Genomic DNA, 21498 nt, shown 5'->3' with positions numbered 1-21498 from the left:
TGCAGAGATGTCAGCCATAGAGGGAGGTGGGCTTCTCAAAACCTGGAAACTGTTCCAGAACGATGCCTCAAACCTGAGTGTATTTAGGCCAGCTGGAAGGGAAAATGATAATTAAAGCTGCCAACGTGGTTTGTATCATGGTATGAAAAAAAGACAGGCACATCAGACAGTTCACGTAGTGTCATTTGCTTGCCTGGAGTTTGTCCGTGACATGTTTACAGTGGCTTGTGGCAGAGGGAGGCACTCGTGGCAGGACAGCCTGCTGCTGCCTCCCTGCTGCCTGTCATTCCTGCCAGACATGGGCAGGTGGCGAAGGCAGCTCCTCGAAAGCAGGCGAGTGACCACGCTGGCCTATTTTCATGGGCATGCAAATACAGAGCAAGTGAGAAAAACCATTTTGCCTGCCTTAAGCGTGCATTAAACTTACTCACATTGATAAAGTTAAGTCTGCGAGAGAGGGTAAGTTACAGGTGAGTGAATGGAAAGTGATGAAAGAGCAGAGTGACACAAAATACTAGTTTCTTGCTCACGGCTTCTGCTGGTTTTATGTCTGTGCATGTTATTGAGTGAATGGACTAAAAGTCCATCGGAAGAGTATGTCACACCACGGTAAAAGACTGGTTAAATTCCTAGACAGGATGCCCAACCCATGGCCAGGATTTTCCCTGGAGGAGCCGGTTGACACCCTCATGCTCTCACTCTCATTCCCCCTCAGTTTTAGTATAAATGGGCCAAGTCTCTCCCAGCTATGCTGAGGAAAGCCAAAGAAAGGCTCGGAAAGCAATTTGTGCTTTACTTTATGTTGTCAGATTTCAAGGCATTAAGAGTTGGTAAAAGCGTATTGTTTGCAACCTGGACCCAGCTCACAGCAGGCAGCTCCGATAAGCTATGCTCGCCCTGAAGAGAATGTTATCTAAACAGCAAGTGGCTTATTTCTCTGTAAATAAGGAAAGGGATTGATACAGACATGTTGAAGTAAATGACTATTGTTAAAATAAATGTTTTTCCCCTTAAGGGAAAACTGGACATCCATTTTCTGGTATGGCAGATTAAACTCCATGTGAAGTATAAGTTAGTACGTTGCTGCCTACATCACTCCCCCTTGGCATGCCTGGATCATTGAAAATGGTACGTGTCATGGCTGGGGAACCCATGCCTTCCATTTTAAAGTTTCCTGTCCATTTCAGATTTTTCAATAGAGACCACAAACTATCCACATATCATATGTTACAATCTCCTATTTATCTCAGAAACCATTTAAAGATACTGTTTTGAAAGAAAAAAAAAAAAAAAAAAGGAAGAAAACAGCCCTAAGCTTTTCTCAGTGAAAACTTAAGCCTATGCTTCAGAAGATTTTTCTATTACTGTCACTGTGTCCTGCACTGCTAATTAATTTTTTCCCTGTCCTACATGTTCTCAGCAGTTGTGTGGCTCATCCAAGCAGGAGTAGATCACCATTTTTTTAAGCTCTGTGAATATTAGCCTCATGGAGAACAGCAGGAAAGATGACTTCATTGTAATCAGTATATTAAAAACTTGAAAGTCTCAAATGTTCACTTAAACTGCTAATTAACGTTTCTCCTTGCAAGCCTCCCTTTAATCAGAGTTTAGCTACTGATGTTAATTTTAGTTCTTCCTCTGAAATGTGATGTTTCACACTCCTTCTTTCTTCCTCTCCCTGTCACGGTAGCCCCCAAACCCATAAGATGCCACAAAATAACAAAAAATTGGTTTTGGGTGTTCCCTTCTGCATCATGGCACGCTCAGATTTATTCTCCTGACTTCTCCAAACCATGGCAAGGCAAACCCTCCTTTCTCAGTCACACTTGTTCATCGTGTCTTCTGGTTTTCTCGTTCATGCAAGGGTCACAGGAGGCAGGCTGGGAAGAAGCTGGTGAGGTACATGGGTGTGGGGTGTATGGTTTTAAGGATCAGAACGAGAAAGGAAACTTATTGTGTCACATGAGCCTGGGGCCAGCAGTGATGCCAAATACTAAGCTGCAGTGCCAAAGATAAATTGGGACGCTGTTCCAGATGTCTCTCTTTATTCATATATCTGGTTTTCTTATCATGAATCTTCGGAGCGCTGTCAGGGTGCGTGTGCTGTTTATGGTGGTGACTGAGAATTCTCACAGTTGACTGCAGCCTGCAGTTGACTGTTTGGTTTCACATAAGGGGTGTGAAGCTGTGTTTAAGATTCGTTTGAGTCAGGCATGCATCCTTTCACTGTCATTGTATCATGGTTATGATAGTAGTTTAGCATAACAACAACATGTGAACTGTTCACAAAGAAAAAGGAGAAAAGTGAAGTATATTGACAGTCTGTCTAAAAACAATCTGAATGCTGCTTTGACTTCGGTCATTTTTAGTTTTTAATTAATACAGCATGGTTTTTGTTTAGGAATCTGTTTTAAAGTTTGTTTTTAATCACACAGACTGTGAAGCTTCAACTATGTCTTCAGTAACATTACTGTTGCTTGCAAAATTATTATTTCCAGGAGAAAAAACATTAATGACAAAATCTACAGGAAAAACATGTTTTTCAAAAATGATTTCTCATTTTCTTGTACACACATCTGATCTTAGCCCCTTGTTCTATGTTCCTTCCAATAAGTTTAGTTTTGAGTTCAGGTACTTATCATCTAAATTATTGTAATATCCTTTTTGACATCTCAGCTTTAATATCCCAGGATGTTTGCCTTTGCTTAAATGTAAATGAGAAGATGCAATTAAAAAATTTAAAACAAAATAAAACAAAAAAAAACCAAAACAAGCTCCCAACTCCATGACAATTAGTGTTACAATGAAACCCAACAGCATTAAAATAATTATTAGGATGGACTTTTCCCAGCCTGCTACCTAAGGAAAAAGCCCCTTTTACCTTTCCATCATTCTGCAAAGTCTCCTCCAAAACTACACTAAGCAATTGTCTTTTGCAGCATACTCATCAAACCCTCAAATATGAGGCTACTTTAAGTTGATGTCTAGTGAGTTAAGTCCTCATGAGTGATCTTGAGAACTTTGTCAGCTTACATAGTAGACTTATCAACTTCTTTGCTGACAAAGATCTGTTTGATTTATTCACATCTTTCAAGCTATGTAAGTTAGTTGAAGATGGGATAACATTAGGAATTTATTTCTATTATGCAGAAAGTCTGCTCTTTCTTCCTGCTGGCTTTTCAGCACTTGGTCTGCCTTAGTTATATTGGCTGTTACTGAAGATGTGTTTGCTGTCAACCTCTTCCAAAGTTACTCATTTGAGTTAGATTTTGTATACAACAGATCATGTTCCTCTTTCATTCTTAATTAAACGGCATATATTCTTCTCTATTTAAAACACTCAAGGGTTCATTTGCTTCCTTCCCCATCCATACACTAGGTTTCTTGTTCACTGTCACTCCAGATTTTCTTTCCCTTACTCTGCAGGGCTTTTTCCCCACACAATTTAAAGACACCTTCAGTTTTTTTCTGATAGAATGATAAAAGTTTTAGTAGTTTGGACGTCATGAGATTTTTTCCCTCTGGAAGGGATCTTGTGGCCATCTGTTGAGAAGCAGCAAAGAGCCCATAGGTCAGAGATTGCTCAGACTGATGAGGCTTGTACTGTGCAAGCAGGCTGACATTAGCCAGTGGCTCCTTTGCAACATATGTACAATGCAGGAGAACTGTCGAGCCAGGAATCAACACCAGCCAAAATGCCTACACTCAGGCAGCTCCTGTGGTCCCAGGTCCCCATTGCAGAGGCCTTCAGTATAAGGGGCATCCCTCTTAAGTTACACAAATAAGGAAGGTGTAAGGAGACAGAATCTAACATTCACAAAAAATAAAGAGTGGAAACAGGTGTTACATCTGTCCCTGAGAGAACCAGCCAAGTCTATGGCTTTACAAGCTTCCTGCACATCCTGCTTCTCCAAGACAGTGGCCTTTTTAGAACAGTCTGGGAGGTAGGATAGCTATTTTAAGGGAGCTGCACCAAACCAGAGCACCACCAACTCTTTCATCCTTTGAAAATCACTGCTGGTCTCTTCTGGGGCTAAGGTATTTGTCTCACTGTTGCAGGAAAGTTTGGTTCTCAATTTTTGATGGTGTGCTAATGAATCAGTTGCTCTCACACCTAGTTTTCTATTCATTCAGCAGCAGCATTTCTTTCAAGAGATAATAGGTAATCGTAACTGTCACTTTCCATATTTTACCTGGTGGATGTTATGCAGTAGTCATGCATAGAGCTGCTCTTGAAGGCTTGATTATGTTGTACAAGCAGCCTCAGAACAAGAATCCCCTGTGGGACTTTTATATATGAAACTGCGTGGTGCTTTCCAGAGGGCTCTGGGCTGTTTTACAACAGTAATCAGTTCCTGTAATTTATGAGAATTCAGGCCCATGTTAACAGTTAGCACAGCTTATGCAAATTTGAAATATCCAGTGTGGCTCATCACAGCTGGTTTTAGGAACAAGCTTTGTTTTGGGATGCTTTGTTAGGATAGCTGAAGTAGCAACACAGGTCCCTCATACATAGGTGGGAGGGAAGAGGGGGCCCTGCCTTGAACTTTTGAGTCTCCATGAAACTTGTACTGTATCTCTGTGATAGAAACCTTTGTGTATGCCTCTCGGAGTGCTGGTACCCAAATGTGGGACAAAGAGACAGAAAACACGTTTGCATGGGAACTGAAAAAGTTGTGGGATTTATTCCTTTAAGCGTGTGTCTCTTTCTCTAAGCTCAGCTTGTAGAAGGTTTGTTTTGGTTTGGTTTTACTGCTACAAAGAGTTTTACATAACAAAAGCGCAGAGGTAGCAAATTTGCAAGGAAGATAAATAGCTTTGAGGCTAAAATGAGAGCCATTCCTGAAAGTGGAACATTTGAGAGGTGTGCTCCCTGGGGAAGCTAAATGCAGTGGAAAAGAAAATACATCATATTTGAAATAAGAGCTAACGTATCCCCATGCTAGAAGAGATCTCAATAATCTTTTAAGCCTTGAAGACTTCAATCAGTTTCAGAAATCTCTCATCACTGCCGGATGGACTTTTGTCATACAGAAAAATCATGAGGGGCTTGGCAGCTAAAGGAAAAGGATGCCTTCTCTTTCTGTCAGCCTGCACGCAGTGATTCATCTTGTCTGAGGGAAAGGAAAACCAAAGCAGTAGGGTTCTAGTCAGAAATTAGTCACTGTGAGACAGTGTTCAATTGGTGGCCCAGGGTTGGGATTTTTTGTTTTGTTTTCTTACCCGAAGTCATGTGACTTACTCTCCATCCTTGTTGTTCCTACCAGGGGTGTTTCTAGCAGGACACTTGGGCTCTTATTAAATTGATTCACTTTGATCCTTCACTTTGCAGATAAGGGAGTCTTATTGTGGATTTGAAACTCCTGGTTGGCATCACAGCTGCTCTCCTGTAGCTGATGGTATTGCAGAAGAGGTAACAATACTCCCATCAAATAAATTAGAGATGAGAACCAACTGCAAGTTCCTCTCATGGTCTGGTCATTCACCTTTTCCCAGTTTACATGATGAATACAAATGAACTATAAGAGTGATATGCCAGTTGAAGGGAGAGGGAAGAAATGAGTTTACTACTGCATTTATAGTCATTATAGCTGAAATTTTTACAGAGGTAGATTTGTGCTAAAAAAACAAGATTACAAGTTTGGGAGATTAACATTCATGTAGCTAAGAGAAAAGTCGTATCTGGCAGAGAAGCAAGGGGCAGCAATGATCTACACCAGTGGTTCTCAACCTGTGCTCCGCAGACCTCTGGGGGACTGCGATGTTGTCACAGGGGGTCTGCAAACACTTAAAGCAGGGATGGGGAATGTCCAGCCCAGAAACATTTGGCCTGGCCCGTGGCAAGCACTGTGCCTCCTTTTCCCGCAGCCCCCTCCCCTCGATGCTCCTCTCATATTCAAGCCCCTCCCCCCCCATGCCTGCCCTGACTTGCTAGTATATTCAGTGCTAGTATGGTTGGTGGGACCACTTTAACTAGGTGGTTTTTCTCTTAAAGACATGTTCTGAACCCAACGGCCCTGAAGTCTGTTCCTCCACGTGGTGGCCCTGGACCTGTAAACAAAAATATATGGTGACTGAACACAGACAAACAAGGGGGGAGGTGAGAAGAATTGTAAAAACTTTTAATCAAAATTTAATGTAAAAATTGGCATCAAGTTTGGAATTAGCATGTTAAAATACTATAAAATGGGCCATTTGAGCAAGAAGGGTGTTCATGCTATTATTTTAAATTCATATGGAATCCCTGCAATAAAGATATTATAATAGCAGTGTGTGCATTAACAGATTAACTTATTTACCCTTCTCTCCAAATTTGAAGACCCTTCATCAGAAAATTGAAATAAATATTTGATGCAGCTTTAAATCTTGAATTAAGACTTGGTGGTCCATGGCCACAAAAGGTATTTAAAGGGCGTCCATGGTGAAGCAAAGGTTGAGAACCCCTGATCTACACTGTTGCAGCCAAACTGGGCAATAGCTCCTAGCAGTATACTCACACAGTGATCAAGTCCCCTTGAAGGTGGTATAGTTTCATATTTTCATTTCCTTGGCAGCCTGTTGTATTCTAACGTATTCTGTTGACACTGTCATAGAGATCCAGACATGCCTTATTCACACTCTTTCCAAGAGCCTGCAGAGAAATCAGGCAAGGTCCTCATGTGCTGTTGTGTAAGAGCACCGGGAGAGTCTCGTTTTGAGTTGTGAGTTTATTGCAGAAGATTCCTTGAGTCCTTTTCATCTCACTTGAGTGGAATATCTTCTAAATAATGTTTTTTGCTGTGGCATACTTTTGAGCCATGAATATTCATGTTGAGAGCAGTTTGCCAGAGCTCTGCTGTTCATGGAGATCTGTTTCTTATTGCTCATTCATCTGATCCTACAGGAAGATGGATATTTCAAATGATCTGGAAATATTTTTTGCTCACCAGAGGTGGGCTTTCTGGGTGTCCCAGACACTAGCTGTCTGCTTACTCCAGTACACTTCTGTGGAAGACAGTTTCTAAACATATTGCTCCCTCAGAGCACTGCACGTGTTGATGTGCCTTCACGCAGTGGAGAGAATAGTGACTGACCTCTTGTTGGACTGTAAACCTAAAGAGGGGTCAGTTGTTCTTTCCCCTTGAAAACAACTTTTTCCAACCCAAACTGTGTACCGTCATAATGTGTAGAGGATGAAAGAAGGATCTTCGTCTTCTGTGGGGCACACGAAATAGGAAGAAAACCAAGGTGAGGAATATTTCAAGAATCATACCACCCAAAAACGATGTAAAGCAAGGTAACCAGGCTAGCCACATGCACAGAAGTTTCAAAAGATGTTATGGGCAAAATTCAGTTCTTTAAAAATCCTGCAAACCACAGTGCCCACCCCCCCTGCAGTAGCAGCCTGAATGGTGTTTCCCTTTGCTTGGATTTAGAAACACAAATGTCAAAGCTGGTTTTCTTTATTTGTGTAGCAATGGAAAAAAGTTCACTGAGGAGACAGAAGAAAGAATGAGTCTGGGACATGAGGCACAGAAAAGAGCTATAATGGAAATTAATTGGGTAGCATGTTAAAGAATATTACTTTAATCCTGCAGCTTTGGGCAGTTGAGCCGAATTTCTATTTTATAGCATGTTTTACAAACGAAAATATTTTAGGGCTTGGAAACTGCTTGGCTTTGGTAGATCAGCTCAGGAAATAAGCTTCCCTGCTATCAAACACAACAGTCTGTACTCTGCATTATTAGCCATGGCACAGTGCATGCAGACAGTTCTCCTTGTTTGCTATCTCTGCTGAACCTTTCACATCAGCTCATTTATCTTTCAGGTGTTATAATAATTGACCCTCAATCAGTATTCCATTATCCTAAACAGGCAATTATCCACATTGTCACTTTTGCATTTGCTCTTTTGACCCAGAGGTCATGGAGGCCTAGTGTAACTGAATCCAACAAAATTATTCCCTTACCTGTCATATAAATAGTCATCCTAGCAAAATGAGACCCATGGGGGCTTTTGCTGAGGTGTTGAGAAGGCCAGTCTAACTCGATCCTTTATTCTGCTCTTTAAGGAATGCAGTACTGTTTTGGCACTCTATCAAAATAAAACAAAGTTCCATTTTTTAGCCTTCTTTCCCCCCCCCCTTTTTTTTTAAGTGAGCACCCCTGCACTTACAAATGCTTCTTTGTGGCCTACTTTATTGAAATTTCCATTCAGCTCTTCCATCTGTTAGCTGTGTTTACCACTATTCGTGGGGAAAGAATTCTGCATTTCACCTTCATTTGGGGGTGTAAGGTCATAAAACTGTCTGGATTATTTCAACTATATTTATACCTAAGTTAATATTACTTCTTTAACAGGTTTAAAGCTTTTAATTCCCCAGTTCATTATTCATTGTGAGTGAACTGAAGTGAACGAAGTTTTTGTTTTATAAAGAGGAAAGCTTTTGGTATTCAAAAAGTGTTCTGCAAATGTGAATTATAACCCTCTTCATCCCAGCTCCCCAGTTCCGATTAGGCTCACGTTTCACACCCTCCCTCTCTGCACTGCTCACAGCCACCAAATGCCATGTTTTATTTAACTAGCTTCTGTGGGCAGTTTGCATGGATACACACTAGGGTTATTTTTACGAATGTGCTGCTTGTGCCTGTCTTGTAAAAGCTGGTGGAGTGTCAGGGTCCACTGACATGAAGTGCACACACACAGACACAAATTGCAGAGTCCACCTCATTTACATGGCCTTGAAGTATTAGTGTCAGGCCATCACAGAGCCTTTGGGATACAACTGTATCCCAGGAAGAGGGGATTATTCCTGTTGCATTGAAGGGAAACTACATTTGAGAGGTGGAGGGATCTTCCTGAGGTTGCAGGTGGCAAAGGAGGGAAGTAAACCTTGTTTTTCCTGGCTGTGTCCAAACTGGAGCAGCACATGGTGCAATGCATGAACCAAATGCGTAATGGTTTGTTGTGTCCTAGCTGCTGTGTTTAGATGTTCTTATTCTGAAATCCAAGGTACTCAAAGTGGAAAGGGTAAGGGGAGAAAAGAGTTTTGCTCTGATATGGGACTTAAATGTGTTTGCATCTAGCTACCAAGCCCCAGGCTAGCTCCCTATCCCATCTGTTCTGTTTTGCTAGAAGGAGATAGTCAGCACCTTGAAACACTGGCCTGGCACCACTCCAGCAAGAAACTGGGAGTTGAAGTGAGAACACAAATGCAATTTATTTTTCTTTGTTGAAATGTTCATATTTTCCCAGTGGCAGCACGACTCAATAGTTGAAATAATGTTATTGAGAGAAGAGAGTGGAGTCCCAGTGTGAATACTCTGCACACAGGCCCTTAAGCTTAAGCCAGCAAATGTCTGGACAATATTTAACTTACTATTACTTTTTTAAAAAAAAAAAAAACACAATCCCGCACAAAAAACCCCAATAGTTGGGATACTTTATGCCTTTCTCTGTCTACTTGCTTATGAAAACAATTGCTCTTGCATCTATTATTGTATTGCTTTATAGCAATACACATTTCCCACTCAATCATTTGGGCTTGTACTTTTTTGTCATCTTTGTAACATCCTTTCCTGATACCTTTGGTGGAGGCAGTGCTTTTTTTTCCATTAGGTGCAAAGGTCTGATACATGAATAAGAGAACAGGATTGGCCTACCCTCTACAGTGTGTGCAGGCCAAAAGAAGGTGTAAGTGACTGATATAAGTGTTGTGGGAAAATTAATGATGTCTCTATTGTTTAAAAAATAAAGAAAAATAGAAAAGATTTCTCAGGACCCAAGACAACTGTGAAAGTCTGCATCGTACCTGCTGCATATCAAACTCCATATTTGTCCTAAGAAACATCTATCTTAAATTTTACCCACAGTTAGGTTCTCAGGTAATTGGCAAAAGCTTAAAACCGTAGAAAGCTTGTTTAAAAAAAAAAAACAAACAACAAAACAAATTATGACCAGGAGAGTATCTCAGAGGCAAAACTGTTTCAAGGTGAAAAGCAAGCCAAATTATCAGAGGGCTTAGCCAAAAATCCCTAAGTAATTAAGAAACTTGTCTAGAAATATGCCATTTCTTCATGTTTTTCTGAAGTAGGCGACTTCAGAATGATGTTGCTGGCTTTTGGGAAAGAGCAAGCTTGAGTTAATTGTGCCACTTGTTGACATCAGTACTGCAGTTTGCTGAGTCCCAAGCAAGAAAGTCACCATGAGGGGAAATTTTGGCCCCTACTTTTCCTCTGCCTCTGCTCTCACTGGCAGCGGTAAGCTGAGGGGGAATTGAGCTGGCTCTTGAGTGGCTGGTTTTATGCCAGAAATCGCATTTGTTGATGCAGAGAGTATTTTAACGTTCAGAGAGACCCTTGCAATGACAGCTGACACCCAGCTCTGTGTGTCGTTCCTGGACGCAATGTCATCTGAAGGCAGCAGGCAAAGCCTGAAGATTTCATTCAGAGTCTCACAGGACATAAGGTTCACACTTGTCATCCAGAGATCTTAGCCCTGTTCCCAGTCTTTTTGATATTAAGGCATATTAGCCTTTACTCTGTCTTTCCTGTTTTTTAAGTGTTGGGATACCAGAGCCTTCCATAAGTGTCTTCAACAGATGATTAAAGATTCAGTCATTTATTAGTTGCCTCCTTCTATCTGAGGGAATAGGGTCTCAACTCACCTGCAACTTCTCTGAATCACAGAAACCAAATAGCAGATAATGCTGGGCTAGATCTCTGATAAATTGCACAGAAGTTTGACTTCAGAAAAAAAAAAAAACAAAATTAAGCTAATTTTATATATACACCAGCAAACATTAGTGTAGTTTTTCCTTTCATTGTAAAGCAGATTCTGTAGGGTTAGTACAGACTTTTGTGCGACTGTTGCTTTAGGAACAGACAGGTATACTGGGGTGTACAAGCCCTGAAGTTTCACTCTGGCCTCAGCCCCGATCTCGTGACCAGCTTTGAATGAGTCTTCTTGTTTTTCTCTCTCTCACTTTCCCCATCAATAAAATAATAATAGATACTGCTTTTTCTTGAGTCATTTGAGGATGTACTGGGGAAAAGCACTGCATTTTTATATTGCTTATTACAGCTGGCCTTGCATATGAACTTGAATTGAGAGAGGTGATGATACCAGAAATGTTGACTAGGGGAACTGAGACTGTCCCCAGTATTTTGATACCAAACTGGTGAATGCATAAAAATTGAAATAGCTTTCCACAATACTTATGGCAGTTTATCTCTCACTTAAATACTTTACCTATCGTAATGTCTTTCAGTCTGGGCTTTAAAAAAAATGACACATATGCTACCAAGATGTAGTCTGTTCTTGCACAGGGATATGCTGAGCTAGTGAAGTTATGCTCCACATATGCTAGTGTAATGGAGGGGAAGAGGCAGGCTTAGTTTTTTGAAGTTTTTCATATCTGCATTTTATAGGTGAAAAGCTCTCTCCATTCACAGAGTTGTATAATGGCAACAGAAAACCTATATATGCACCTCATGCACGGTAGACAAATTTTGCATGGAGGACTCTCATATGCTCACTATCCACTTTAATAGCACAGAAAGTGATTTTTGTAGTCGTTCATCTTACGAAGTGCAAGACCTTTCAGCAGCCATGAAGTCATGGCCTGCATAATTTATGAGACCTTTCTCCCACCCCTCCACTCTCTTGATCTGACTTAGTTGATCTTTTTTGTACTCTGCATCAACTTGCTGCATGTCCTTTAGGCGTATGGAAGAGTAGCAAGGTAGCGTGTACAGAAACAAAGAGGTAGAGCAAGGAATGCGGGTTATGCTCAGTAATATGCAAGTGGCAAAGCCAGAAATTAAGTGAGATAAAACCACGTATCTCTCTGTTACAAATGCAGAGTAGCATGCACATAATAAAATTTAAAATAAAAAAAAAGAAAACACAAAACCAACACAATAAACCAAAACACTGTGCACGCACACACACACACACACAGAGCTCTTCCCTTGGGGAGAGGATGAGAGAGAGAATGGAAAAACCACAAATGAGGGAGGTTAGTCATGTTGCCTAATGAACTACTGGAAGCTTTTCAGATACTATGGTGATGAGGGAAATGTACATAGAACAGTATAATGTTCCTCAGCTGATATTATCTAGGAGTTCAAAAGAAGGAGCAGCACAGTAAAGCAGCTCTCTGGTATGTTATTAAAAGGTATCTTGAGCTTTCCTGCTTGACAGATATTTCTTGTTTTAAGTTACACTTCTACTTCCATTATTTAGACCCAAGACAGCAAAGTAATAATTCAGCTACTGACTAGTTAACAAAATGCATTTATGCAAACCAATTATTTTACAGTAGAGACAGCTTGTTAATGTTATACCTCTGGCAATTAAAGTCCTCAAAATTGACAGTATTCTTTATTTATCTGATTTCTATTTTTTAAATTTATTTTTGTAATTTCCCCCTGGTTTGTACAATGAACAGTCACCTCATTTTGCAAGTGCACAACTGGAATGAAAATCTGCATTGTTTCTTTTAGATGCTAAGAAAGAAAATTATAATATTTACTCTACTCCTTCTCAGTGTAACATAAGTTTTCGGTGTTTTGCATCATGACGACCAAACTAATGGAAATAATCCATGTCATCTCAGAAATAGTTCTTCTAATTTGCTATTTGGTACAGTCTTTTGTTGGTTAAATTGCCCGTAAGGGTGCTTCAGCAACATCAGCCCTCTGAAACCTGGATGAAGCCTCATTTGTATCTAAATTTAGTGTTCTGCAGGGTGCCTTGTTATATAAAGAGAAATATGAAATTGTGGTCAAAGTTCTCCTTGCAGAGGACAAAAGTTCAAAATTGCTTGTAGCTGGATGTCAGTATTGGAGACATGGTCTTCTTGAAGAGCCCATGGAGTGTCACTGGAAAATCATGGCATGAAACTGTTTCTTCTATAAGAATTTATGGAAAAGTTTTGATCCCCAGGCTTTGCTATTGCAACAGCTTAGTGTTTTACATTGATACACGTAATTAAAGATATGTATGAATCACATTTCCTGTTATGAAAAAATGTGGAAACTAGATGAGGTGTGAGCTGAATTTTAAGGCAGGACAGTAGTATTACACAAGGCTATCAACAGAGAGTGAAATACATGTGATGCAGTCAGAACTGCGAGGAGGAAGGGGGTAAGTGTGGCTGCAGGAATGAATGGTGCAGTAGGGAACTACACACAGTGGATCCTGTGTACCCTGATGACTGAGGTATCCAGTTCAGAGTTAGCTCAGATGCTTCAGAGTCCCTTGGTACCTTGTTGTCACTAAAAGCAGTAGAGGTTCTTTAAAAATTTAGGCTCTTATTCTGAAGAGTGCATTAGTGAACTTATTTGAGTTCATCAGCTATTTTATGGAGCTAAGTTTGAGGGTAACCCAAGAGGCTAGAATTTCTATTTGTATGATCTGCCTTTATTTATGATTCATCTCTGTCTTTGCACTCCCACACTCCCCATGCCAGCTGGGTTATTTAACCGAGGTACTGCTTGACCAGGAGCTGATACCTCTTTTTTCATGAAAAGTATGGTGGGATCTCGGATGACTTCCCATAGTCAGGGGCTGAGATTTAGGTCTCTTCCAGAACACTTCATCTCTGATGACACACAGCTTCAAGGCTGATGCTCTCCAGGAGCCCTCACTGAAATAGTGGGATAGCAGAAATCTGTCAAAGACTGCTATGCCCAGAAAATTGCTTTTGTTATCTCTAAACTCTTTGTATTTTCCTATCTTTCATGCACCTTGGATTTAGCAGTTACGTGTGTGAATTGTATTATGTCTGTTACGTTATGTTAGCTTATGTTTTAAGTGTGTTTTAAAAGTGGGGTTGAGTGTAGTGTCAGCAATTAATTTTAAGCAGGCAATGTCTCTTACAAAGAAAGGAAGAAATCAGGTTTGTGTGTTCTGTTGGGTTTTTACGGGATTTTTTCTGTAACCCACCTCTGGCTGCTTTTACTGGAGAAAAAGCGTTGTGTGTGATCCTTTCTCTTCTCCATTCTCCTGCTCAGAAATATATCCCAATTTAAACATTAGCAAAATCAAACATTAACATGGGAGTTAATGTTTTAAAATAATGATCTCCTGCCGGAAGCCTGTTGGTCCTGACACGCTGCCAGCTACAAAATCCAAATGAAGTTAGAAGCCAGAAAATAAACTTACTCTATTTTCATTCTCCACTAACATCTTTTGCACTATCTGAAAACTTGATCACTATATTTTATGGTACTGAGTTCTTCTTTCAGTAATGGATTGCAGGTGCCATGTTTCTGCTAAACAATATTTACGCTACTTAGTTTTATTGTTTGGTTTAATTTCTTGAGTGAGTGATTTCATCAGGTCACCAATGTTTCTAATCCCCATTCTTGCAAATAACAGTGAAGGGAATTGAGACCACTGAATATGAACTTTGGAGAGATGGTAGGTATTACAAATCCATGTAAAAGAAAGGTTAGCACCAAACCATTTAAAATATATGCATGTGTCCATGGAGACACTGTCCAGAAACACCACAAGTAATTGCAGTGATAATTTTCTGGGAATCGAAGACCCACTCTTTATTTCCATAATAGCGTGTAGATTGTAGTGGCTGTCGTCATCATATAGAATATAATATCTAAAAGTGAATTAGAGGGCTTGTGATAAAACAAGCTTGGGAATTAGCAGCAGATAATTCCAAGGCACGCAGTATCGCAGAGTATGACTACCACATAGACATGAATGATGACCCTGAGCACAATTTTTAAAACTGAGTGGGTGATATTTGGCCTTTGGAGCAGAACTTGGACAGCCTATAGTGTATCAGTGGTATACATAACACAACAGTGGGTTGTTTTATTCTGGAGAACACTTTATAATGATGTAAGAGGTAATAAGCAGGATTATGAATGCAACTGGGAGACATTACTGTGGATTTTAATTTTGGGTTTACTTGGCCTTTGGCACATGATTTCATTTCCCATAGACAATCTAAACTCACTATAAAGACTACCATGGGACCTGGATGCATTCACTAACGTAGGGTGTGGCAATTTCCTGTCTGTCTGATTTCAAATTATGATTAGCATCTAGTTCTCTTATGGAGGTTGCTTCACTGATCATTATTTAGAAGGTGTTTTTAGAAGAATTTTTTAAAGACTTAATACAGTATGTGCTTAGAAAACTTACCACCAAACCATTTAAAGTATATGCATGTGTCCATAAAGGCATTGTCCTGAAATGACATACGTAATTTCATAAGAAGCATATGATTATGTTATCTATAACAGCCTTTCTGTCTCTTCTCCTAGGACTAATTCACAAGGAAAAACTTTTTGTAGTTTGAATTGCTATTTATGAGGCTTGATGTAAGTGTGAGATTTTTTACAATGGAGTTGAATATAAAATAAAGTAAAAGCATTTACTGTCTTCTTTATGGATGATGATATAGGTCTTAAATAGCTAATGCATATGGAGCATGTAAAAATATAAACTATTATTTCATGTTAAAATGATAATTGGAATAGATTCTTAGTTTTCATTCGTTACTCCCTCTTTCAAAGCAGTGTACTTCACAGGCCTTAATTCAGGGAAGAACTTTAGTCTGGACATAAATCTAATTAAAGCCAAACAGATTTAAACCCCTTCAAGCAACAAGCATGTACTTAAGTCTTTCGCTTCATTGTGGTGGAGTAAGAGTATGTTTAAAATTAAGCACATGCACAACTATTTTGATGAACTGGAGATTTATCTTGGAGCATCAAACCTACTATGGAAAATTCATAAAGTAAGGATTGCCTCCTAATTATTATGCTCATTTTAGCAAGTGCTGTAATCATAGGAACAAATTTACATAGTATTTACCAAAAGGTGAGAACATCTGTATGCTTCCATTGACATGGAGCTGCAAACTGAACACAGACAACATCTGAAGAAAAATAGTTATGATCCTACTTGTGAAATGATGATGGAAAGATGATAGCTTAATGCTTTTCATACGACTAATGTAGTTTACTGTTCCAAAAAGCTATAAATACTTTCTGTTCACATTGTTGATTTACAGTAAAATTTTATATAGTATCTAATTGTAAAAATTTTCAAAGGGATTTTGGTAGATACCACAATGTGATATAAAATAAAAGATCTGCCAGCTTCCTGTTACCCCAAAGACGGGATATACTCTCTGATGTTTCTCTGTCTCTAGCTTCTGTCCAATAGCCCACAGTAATCTGGCTGGATTAGCAAGTGTTTTACAACATATGGTTGGGTCTCTAGTATCTAATGAGCTGCAACCTCTGCATGAAGTTTCCTGTGCATTCTGATCCTTTGTAATTGGTCCTTCCTCTGTGCATTCCCTGGTACCTAGTAGGAGTTACGTTCAGGCTTGGCCATTCCCTCAGTGATCTGACAGGGTATCTCTCCCCTTGACAAATCCTATTTTAGCAAGACTTGCAGTCATTTAATATTTTTGTTACTGCTGTCCCTTTGCCAAATTTTGATTGAAATAGGACAGTAGGAAAGCAGGAGTTATTGAACATGCAACCATGTACATGTAAAGTGCATAAGCCTTGTTTCATCAATAAACAAGACTAAAAATCTAGTGAGATGTGTCTGTTTTACACTAAATATGTAAGAGGAAGGGTTTTCTATTGTGAACTTGGCTGACTGTATAGTAGAGGTGGCTGGGGGAAAATGCAGTTTGAAGTATTTATCCTCTTGCATTCAAACCTGGAGTGCTTAAAAGTGATGGCATGGAAAGCCTTAAATCTGACATTGACAATAAACATGTTACTTTCACCAGGTACTAAAGAATGGGCTCTTCATTACAATGTACAGTCTTAAGTGTGAACTGGTTGATTTTTAGTAGCTACTATTTTGATTTCCGTATCAGTACTATCGGTATGCTGTTAAACTGGACACATTAGCCTTTATAAATTTGCTAATTAACAACAGTAGTTAGTAAATTTACTAATTAACAGCTAATTAACGGTAGTACATCTTCAGTTGTTGAGCTCTTGTGCCTTCTTAGATATCATTTAACAGGATAACTATAAAATTCTTGATTTAGATGACTGGTAGACAGAGGCATCCTTCTGAAGCTGAATAATGTATGTCTGTAATGTATGGCCATATCATTGTTATTATTGTTACTACTACTACTACCCCTACTACTATTAGGCATTTTCTGATCAGTCTACATTTTCATTTACTGATTAAATCATTAATTCTGTTGTGTTGTTAAGACATTTGCACAGTTAGGATGTAAGTATTTGTTTGTCATTGATGGAAATAATGGGCTTGGCTCTGCTTTTTGTTACACTAGTGCAAATCTTGTGTAATTGAATTACCAATGTAACAGTGACGAGGAGACAGCAAATTTAGGTCCAATGCATGTTTGCTATTGTCCTTAAAAATTAGTTTACTCTCTTCTAAGTACTTCCATTCATAAATGATGTGTCATTTTAGTGACAATAATTGCCTTCTGAAACAATGTTTTCTGTTGTTTTTCTAGGGATTTCCCAAAATTGGAGGAGTGTTTTGGTTTTGTTTAAGAAAATGAAACACAGTTTTAAACCTCAGTCGATGCCACAAAATGTTCTCCTTCTCTCCTCCCCCTCTCTCTTCTTCTGTCTTTTGCTTTGAGCCCCATATCAACTCTTTTGTTTAACTGCAGAGCCTAAACTTCTTCTTTAAAAGTTTGAGTTTGATGAAGCCTCTGGCCAGAGACCTGTTTTGTGTACGCCCTATGTTTTGAAGTATTTGCAAAAGCAGGGCCTGTGCTTGACTCTCCTAGATTTTGGGCTGGGGAAAAAAAAAAAAAAAAAAAAAACAACAAAAACCACAAACAAACAAACAAACAAAACCAAAAAAAAAACCCATAAAACAAAGCCAAAACAAAAACAGAAGAACAGGCACTTAGGGGTGACCTACATGTACAAGTTATTGTGGCTTAGTGAGTTGCCTTGTGTAGCTGAGTCAGGATAGCAGATTCCCTGTGTGCCCTTAACACATCACAAGCACAAGTTTTTTCACTTAATGCTCTCTAACAGAGTCTTAAGATGATACATTTACATTGGCTTCACAACAGGCAAGCAAAAAGAAACTTTAACTGACCAGCTGTCATGATTCAGTGCCACGTGGCATCTCTGTGTGGTGTTGGTATAATGAGAACATATGTGTATTTCCCCCAGGTATATGTGCATGAGACCTCTATGATGCCTCGGGTTAAATGTGTGTATTAAAGTAACCAGGATCAGGATGTCAGCTGTGTTCTGGTTTACCTGACGTTCTCTTATCTTTAATCTTAAAAAAAAACAATCCTCTTACCATCTCTGCTTATTTTCCTTCCTATTTTTTAATAACTTCATTTTCTCAAAGGTGGAGGAAATAAGTTGTTGCTGAACTCCATTGTGATAACTGGCTATCAGACTTTCAAGCACCTTTAAAACCAGAATTAGAAAAGTCAGCATTTTTCTTTTGTGTGGTGTTTTTCTCTACATATGAGACATAGGTTTGTTTCATATCTGCCAAGTTTAAATTTTTTTTAGAAGTTTAAATATTTTTATAGAAGTTTAAATTCAGAGAGCAAGAACATTAATATGTCAAAAGACAAAGTGTTTGAGAAGGTTGAAATAATACATAAATCATATCTTAAACAAAGTTATGCCTTGCTTGCTCAATACAGCAATTATATTGTTTTGATTTTGTATGGATAACTGGAAACTGTAACTTGACGACTTCTTTATCCAGTCTAATAACAAGCTGACTCCTGAGGTTTCTGAAAGTCCCCTCTTGCACTTCCATTAGTATCATGTAGGGGTAGAGGAAGTAAAAAAAGAGAGAGAACTGGCTTAAAGGCTTCTTCCAGTGGTAGGTACTACAGACCATCAGCAATGCTCCTCCTGCTGAGCTGGCAGCTGTTTCCATAAGTTCAGAGAGGTCACCACGGTTTCTTTCCTGTTGCTCCTCCAGGCATTGAATTGCAGGGGGAGTTGGAAAAAAGGCATCTTCCTTTCTTGCCCTGCGACATAAAGACAAAATCCTTCCTTGCTGTCTAGGTCTGTTCTGGTAAGGCATGTAAAAGCTCACATATGATGAAAATTATTTAGGTTTCTGTGGTACATTTACCCAGAAATATCTGAAAGCATATTACAGACTAACTGATGTACCGGGATATGCATATGGTATATGGGTATATGAGGATGAATACATAGTGATACATGTGTGCCCTTCTGTGCATGCTGTATTTGAAAATGCAAGGATTTTCTTCACCATTGACTTGCTGCTTTCTCAGGAGACAAAACAGATTATTTGGTAAATACTTCAAAACACCATTGCTGATAGTTTAGGGCAATGCAGACTAATGTATCCAGTTAAAACTCGTGGAGGAGAAAGTAGGTTTTTAAGGAAGCAGAACACAAGCTGAGCTGTGTCTAGATGAAAATTCAAGGAAGAAAATTCAGTGTTTATAGTAAGAACTCCAAGAGCCTATCACTCACCATGCTTGTTGTTCCTTACAGTTCAGTACACTAATAGGTCTGGTCCAGGAAAATCAGCCTGGATCAGTCTAGATCAGCCTAGATCAATTCAGTTGTATTAAACCCCAATGCAGGCTTATATTCAGCACCGAAGTGTCCTGAATTTAGGTGGGTACAAGAAAGACTCTCATTCTGACAAACAATTCTGTTTAATGCAGTTATAAGTAGAGTTGTTGAGATCACACCTTTAGTTTATTTGGATTAATTTTCCTATTTACACCTTTCCAGGAAGCCTTACAATAAAGACAAAAGCCTATAGCTATAAATTTAGGTCTCCTTCCTTGTAGTTCTATTCAAATATTTGACGTTAGTTTGATTATTTTTTGGATGCAAATATGAATTGTTATCTCTTGGCATTAAAAAGTAGGAAGAATCTTATTTAGCGTTCTTTCTCTGCCAGTTTATCATATATTTCACTTGCATTTTTTTTTCCTAATTATTCACTTACCAGACTATAGCAACTCTGAACTGTTTATGTATAAATTCTGGTGTTTGAAAGAAAGTAACTTATATTTTAAAATTCCCTCTGTTTTTTAAGTACATAAACTTTTTATAATAAACTCCCATGCAGTGCCAAATGTACCCTTCCGGTATATAATAATAGGGATCTAATTGTGTCAGTTTCCCGAGGGGCACAAAAGTAAAAAAGCAGAGCATGTGTGGAAAACACCCTTTTTCTTCACCTTTGGCCGTGACAGGCTCCTACACTCAGAATGAAATTCCATCCTCACAGAAGTCTATAGCAAAGATTTGACTTGACTCCAGGGGGACAGGATTTGGGCCCACATGCCTGATTTCAGGGTATGATTTTGGTGATGAAAAAAGCTTTAGGGAGGGAGAAGGAGTATTCACTGTGGAAGGAAAAGTTAATTTTCATGCATTTTCTCCAGTCTCTCTCTCCCATGCTGGAATAACTTTCTCCTTTGGTGCATCTCTTTGACTTTCTGAGGAAGACTAGAAAAAGCACCTACTAAACAGACACTCAGTTCTTCTGGAAAAGCTCAGTGGAAAAATATGCTTTGATTTTTACTGTGCAACTCACTTTACTGCATACAAACTCAGTGGCACCCATGGCAAAGCAGCATCCTGTGAAAGGAGGCAGTTATGACAGGAGTAAGAAGCCTAGATTAGCCAGTTGGTGCCCCAAGATCTGTCAAACTGAAGTCATGTTTCCCAGCAGATCATTGCCCTCAGAGTGTAGCTAAGAGGCCATGCTAATATTTCCTTCCTGAAGGGAGAGAGCACATTGGGTTGTCCTTAATGTGAACTGCCTGAACTTTTGTACCTTTTCTTGTCTTCTCAGAAGAAGGAGTATTTGTCCCAATATATCCAAAACATGCTGTTATGCAGGACTAGCTTATAAGCAGCATTTAATAAAGTAAGATTTCATTTTCTAATCTCAGGTTTGTAAGACTAATATGGTTTTCATTCATATTGCACTAAGTTAGGTGGTCTTAGTTTATTATTACCAATATATTTAATAATACTTTGAAGTATGAATTCCTGGGTCTCACCAAGCCAGTTTTTCCAATAGATCAAGCTCAGGCGATGAGGGGTTTTGGGTACATTTTTATTTCATCTGCTGATGTCCTAGAGTCAGCTATTATAACCTCAGCCCAAGTGAAAAATTTCTAATTCACTCCCCATCCTGTTTGTATACAGAGAGTCAAATCCTTGTTTTGGAGGTATTTGGTGTGGTGTTTGCTATGATTCTCTCACTGCTGGAAGATGAGGTGGGATATTGCTGGGTGCGTTGAGCTACCTTTGTGTTACCCTGACCTTGAATCGCATGGGAAACGCACTATACTGCAGAAGTGTGTGCAGACATCAGCATTCCCGCTCTCTAAGTTGTCTTTTTCTTTTTACCTCCTGAGGTAGATTTTTTTTCCTTCATCCACTGGGGGAACCTAAACAAAACTTTGTGTACACAAGTCTTAAAAAAAAAGCAAGTTTGGGACTTGGTCATATTTGCTTTGCTAACGAATGCTAAGCCTAC

The 21498-nt window shown here is 39.2% G+C and overlaps 1 protein-coding gene across 3 annotated transcripts in view; it reads left to right on the top strand.

The window, feature by feature from the left end:
- Nucleotides 1-21498, top strand: part of GMDS (GDP-mannose 4,6-dehydratase) — a 427595-nt gene that overhangs the window by 310221 nt on the left and 95876 nt on the right. The window lies entirely within an intron of this gene.

This window comes from Strix uralensis, chromosome 1, assembly GCF_047716275.1.
Source record: "Strix uralensis isolate ZFMK-TIS-50842 chromosome 1, bStrUra1, whole genome shotgun sequence".
NCBI lineage: Eukaryota > Metazoa > Chordata > Aves > Strigiformes > Strigidae > Strix > Strix uralensis.
Note: the sequence above shows the minus strand (reverse complement) of the source record. Positions and strands in the feature narration are given on the sequence as shown.